This window comes from Gossypium arboreum, chromosome 2, assembly GCF_025698485.1.
Source record: "Gossypium arboreum isolate Shixiya-1 chromosome 2, ASM2569848v2, whole genome shotgun sequence".
Taxonomy (NCBI): Eukaryota; Viridiplantae; Streptophyta; class Magnoliopsida; order Malvales; family Malvaceae; genus Gossypium; species Gossypium arboreum.
In genome coordinates, this window is record NC_069071.1 from 30,876,200 (window position 1) to 30,881,764 (window position 5,565).

The window sequence follows — 5,565 nt, forward strand, 5'->3', positions numbered from 1 at the left end:
GGAACTCGAGGTATGATTTTTAGAGTGACTGTGATGCAGTTAGCAGCTCGTCTAGAAATTTTAAAAATGAATTGTATGAGCTGTTTAAGTAAGGAATTAAGTCCGTTAACACCTCGCGTTTGACTTCGGCAACGGTCTCGGGTACGGGGTGTTACATTTATTGGCATCAGAGCCACAGTTTAGTCGATTCTAGGACTACCGTAATACGTAGGGGAATAGCTATACATGCCATTATGTGTTAATCTGATAGTGTGGTGATTTCTGACAGTTAAAAATGTGTTTATTTATAGTAATGGATCCCGATCCCAACCGAAGCGGTGGCTGATGATGTTGAGAGTGTAGCGCTTTGCTCTCGCACATGGGACGGAGCCGGTGGACTCTCAACCTATTGCTAGTAATCGAATGATGAAACTAGGCGAGCTTTTTATAGCGTGATGAATGATTGGTTCAATCAAGATATTCAACTAATACTGGTGTCCCACAACCCCACCCCGACTAATACAAACCTCGCACTGTAATATCTCCCGGAGTTGACCCGTCGAGGTTGAACAAGCCCCGGTTGATAGGATTCGGAAGCATAGGGCTACCGAGTTCAAGGCTCTTGACAAAGTGATGATGCTTTGAGCGGTGAGTTTTGGCTTGATAATACCGTTCGTGTGTTCAATGAATTATCGTGCACACGATGAATGTTTAAAATGTGCTATATCTACATTACGTGATTCATCTACTATTGGTGGAATACTTTGGTTTCCGTCGTGCCGAGAGAACGGGTTACTTGGGAATTCTTTCAAACCGAGTTCCTCAAGAAATATATCAGTCAAAGATTCATCGATCAGAAACGGAAAGAATTTCTTGAGCTTAAGCAGGGTTCTATGTCAGTTACTGATTATGAGCGAAAGTTTGTCAGACTTAGTAGATACGCTCGGGAATGTGTTTCGTCCGAGGCTATCATGTGTAAACGCTTCGAGGACGGGTTGAACGAAGATATAAAACTGTATGTTGGCATTCTTGAAATTAGAGAATTTGTAGTACTTGTCGAACGAGCTTGCAAAGCCGAAGAGCTCAATAAGGAGAAAAGAAAAGCTGAAGTGGAAGCAAGAGAATTTCAGAAGAGGTTTTCGGAAAGCCCTTTCAACAATCATCAAAGAAATTTAGAAGTGATCCAGGCCGATCTAAAGACACTTTGGGCTTTTCCAGACGAGATCGTGATCGACCCCCTGTGAGTACGCGAGTCACTTTGGTTGCCAGTGTTGGAAATGATCGTCGGGACAGGACGGAGTGCCAGTATTGCGGTAAATGGAATTCGGGGAGTTGTAGATTCCATGACCGCTCCTGTTATGAGTGCGGATCAGCTGACCACTTTATCAAGGATTGCCCGAGACCGTCTGCGAATGAATGTAAATCGAGTGGGAAACCAGGTGCTACTCTTCGCTTGAGGTAGACCATCTAAAAATGCGGGAATGCTAATGGCGGTTAGAGAGGATCTAGAGATGTTACCACCAGATCTGAGGCTCGTGCTCCTGCTAGAGCTTATGCTATACGTGCACGCGAGGATGCTTCTTCGCCTGATGTTATTACCGGTACATTCACTCTCTTTGATATCGATGTGATTGCTTTGATTGACCTGGTTCTACTCATTCTTATATATGTGAGACTTTAGCATCCAAGAAGACTTTACCGTTGAGTCTCTGAGTTCGCTATTAGAGTGTCGAATCCTTGGGTCATTATGTGCTTGTTGATAAGGATATGTTAAGATGTTGCATCACTACAGCAAAACTGACTTTTAGCGGCGTTTTTTTAGGCCTTTAGCGGCGCTTTTAAGCGCCACTAAAACTATTTACGGCGTTTTTACAAGCGCCGCAAAAAACACCTCTATAGATGGCGCCGCTAAATTTTGCGGCGTTTATTTGAAAAAAACGCCGCTAAAAGTCATGGCCTTTAGCGGCGCTTTTACCACAAACGCCGCTAAAGGCCATGACTTTAGCGCGCTTTTCCCACAAACGCCGCTAAAAGTCATGAAATTTAAAAATATATATATATATATATATATAAAGATCATGAAAATATAAAAATTTTAAAATTCATTATCAAAATATTGAGAAGAATAATATCCATGATTTAAATATAAAAATTTTCTATTAAAATTCATTATCAAATTAAAATAAAAATAAAAATATAGAATCAAAACTAAAATAAATAATAAAATTTAGATTAAATATAAATATAGAATCAAAATAATAAAGCACCAAACTTGTATCTTGCCCACCATTATAAGTCACTAAAAGCAAGAAAAACAAAATGACTTAATTCATGGAATTCACGAATGTTAACATCGACATGAGTTTAAAACTTTGCCTTCGAAGGATGTTCAAAACCGAATCCACAATAGATCGAAGCGCTCCAGTTTAGCAGAAAGTTTCGAATCCCGAACTGTGAATTCCAACATACCCCTACACCACATAAAAAGAACGTTGCATTACACTAAAACTAGCAGATTATATTAGAACATTGTTTACCTTAGAAATATGTATAAATTAAAATCAACTAAGGCTAAAATACGAGGAAGTGCTTTGACACAATGCGATAAGTATAAAGCAATCGATGCCATCTCGTTCCCATCCTCGGTAAGTGTGTTCGCCATGCCATCAAATACAAGATCGAGACTAAAACAAAACACTAAAAAGTTTATCAAAATTTTGCAATTAACTTTAGACTCTAACTAGCTTGGGAAAAAAATAAGTTTTCTAAACCGTTATTATTTTACTATTACTTTATTGAGCCACAGCATCTTTAAATTTGCTACCCCAAATTCAAGGATCTAGTATGAGTTCATGATGCAACATCTACAACTGTACTTTTAACTGTAAGAGTAAGGATAGATAGCTTGATAGCTGGAGTTTTGGGCATATAGTCCTTTGGGTTTAGGGGACTACAGAGGTTGAGGAAGATAAGGTGGTGGCTTGAAACTAATAGAATTAGGGTTGATTGTAGCGAGTAATATAATGTTAGCAGTTGAACACGAGGTAAAATCATAAAAGTATGGAGGAAGATGACAACGTAAAATGTAAGGATTAACAAGATTGTTTGATGCATTCCCAAACATTACCTAGAAAATAAAAACCATGACACACCAAGAGACCTTTTATTTACATCATCAACTTTTTTATTCGATGCTAGAGAAATGAAAAAATCATAACTTCATTACTTTTAAGTTTCAAAATATTTATGTTCAAATATGATTCAGATGATGAGATTCAAGTGCCTTCAAACAATTCTTAATTATAAGCAAGAGGAAATAAGGTTTTGTGGGTGCAATTCTAAATAGGGCGAGTGTTTAGTACACTGGCAGTGCACTTTTTGAACTCCACAAGTAGAGTTACAAATTTGCAACGTGTCCCATTTCTTTATATATTATTTTTTTAATTATTTTTATACCCTACATACACTTGTCATAACCCCAACCTAGCGTATGGAATTAAATTCCATTGAGTGTATCAAATATTTTCTCTTCTAAACAATGTTTAGTTATAGCATGTGGAGCAACACTTAGTGACAAGCAAGGAAGAAGAGAGAATTCACCTTAAATCCTCGGATGCTTGTGTTAGACTTCGGTCAAATTCTCAACCTCTGAAGCGCACCACTATCACGAAGTTCGAGATAACAAAGGTTGCACATCTTCGCCATGGCTTCAATCTGAAAAATCACTACATCAAATTCAAAATTCGAGCATGAGGATCCATCAAAAGTTCGATTCGAATGCTTATCCAATCACTAGAAAGCAGGGAAACATGTGCAGACTTGATTACTTCTAGAGTTATGTACATTAGGCTACAATGTGGATGTAATAATAAATCATTTACTATTATCAACAGAACCCAAAGAAAAAAAGAAGATAATGTAGCAGACCCATTCACTTCTTTTGGGCTTACCAGAACTATCAGCAATATAGTTTAGAAAAAGAAATTTTATCAATAAGACAAAATGTAACAAAGATATTGCACACCTTCGTGAGCAGGGGCTTTGCATCCTGAATAACAGCAGCAACGCGCTCGGCAAGTGAATAGGTGTTGGCAATACCAATTTCCTCCATTTGACGAGCAAGACGGGTGACAATCCCTACCAAGGCATCCAGACTTACCCCTTGTTCCCCCTTTATCTTTTGCCTATCACATACAATTAGGCCTTCCTTAACACATTCTCGCATCAAGAGGTCCCACGAAGGTGATGGAATTGGATCCGTGGTGTGATGTCAATCAAAGTTTCCATCAAAAGACCAGATTGGTTGACCTCAATCGGTAATTTCGAGGTATAATAATCTTATCTTCTTCAACCTAAGAATGATAGCAGCAATGTTGATGCATACACAAGCCAAGCCAAGCCAAACCAATACAAAATGTTACGAAAAAATTATTATCCCGAAACATACCTCAACAACAACTTCTATACTTTTCGGGGAGGGATTAACACGCACAACATTGCCTACAATCACCCTCTAATCCTAACGGTGTTCCAGTGCAAATACCGGATGCTCGAGCAAATTCAAACATCGCTAGGTACTTCCGAATTTAGAACGAATCAAACCCCTCAACCAAGCCGGACTAAGTGCAAGCAAGACAAGATGCGACACAAGAAACAACCCAACCCCACCTTCCCAAATGCTTCTACGACCAAACCCAAAATCACTCAATGGACGTAATGTTTGTCTCCAAAATTTCGAGGAATATCTAAAACAACAACAAGCGGATTCTTTTGCTCAAGAACCGGGTTGTGGGTTATGCTCGATATTAGCAGACATAGCTCTAACTTTTTCCAACCTCATTCTTAGTTTAGGCGGAAGACATGGCAAAACGTTTGGAGAAGAATGCGGAGGGTGGTCAAAGTTGAAGATGATAAAGACGGGCATGCCGGAATCGGACTAATGTATTTCCAACCATTTTCGAAATTGCAAAGCTAAACGCTATGAATACTTCAAAACTGAATCGCTAAGAATACTATCCCTTTTAGCTAAATACAGACTTAAACAATCTGATTCTCTCTAAATGTTCAAGAGCTAAGGCTTCCATTTAACGAAAAGGCAACACAATTGAAATTTAATCGGTTGAACGAAGAATCCATTTTTCCAATACAACATTGAAGTCAAATTATATACTTAAAATCCATCAATCACGCTTGAAAAAAATCAAATCAGGTTATTGACTCTTGAAATAGCATTAATCACCACCACTTAAAGGAATGAAATTAAGAAGCAAAATCTAGGTTGAAGTTGAAAGAAACAACTCCAGATCTATTATATTCAATTCATTGTAGTTTAAAGGAAAGTGAAGAGAAAGAAATCGCGAAGGGGAAATTAAGTCCTTATGATGAAAGAAAATTCATCAATTTTTCAACAAGACAATTAGAAGACAAGTGACTGTAGTTCATAAGATACTACCAGTTCACTAATAGGAAGTTCTGAACCTAAGATTTCACAAAGGAGAAGCGTATAAAAAGCGCGATATTCTTGAAATTTTCTCGATAACCAAACACATTGAAAAGAAGATGTAAGGTTTCGTGAGTGAAGAGTGA

The 5,565-nt window shown here is 38.1% G+C and overlaps 1 pseudogene; it reads right to left on the reverse strand.

Annotated features, from left to right (window-relative positions):
• Positions 1 to 3,575: 3,575 nt before the first annotated feature.
• LOC128284290 (protein TRIGALACTOSYLDIACYLGLYCEROL 2, chloroplastic-like) lies at positions 3,576 to 4,903 on the reverse strand (annotated as a pseudogene).
• Positions 4,904 to 5,565: the final 662 nt, after the last annotated feature.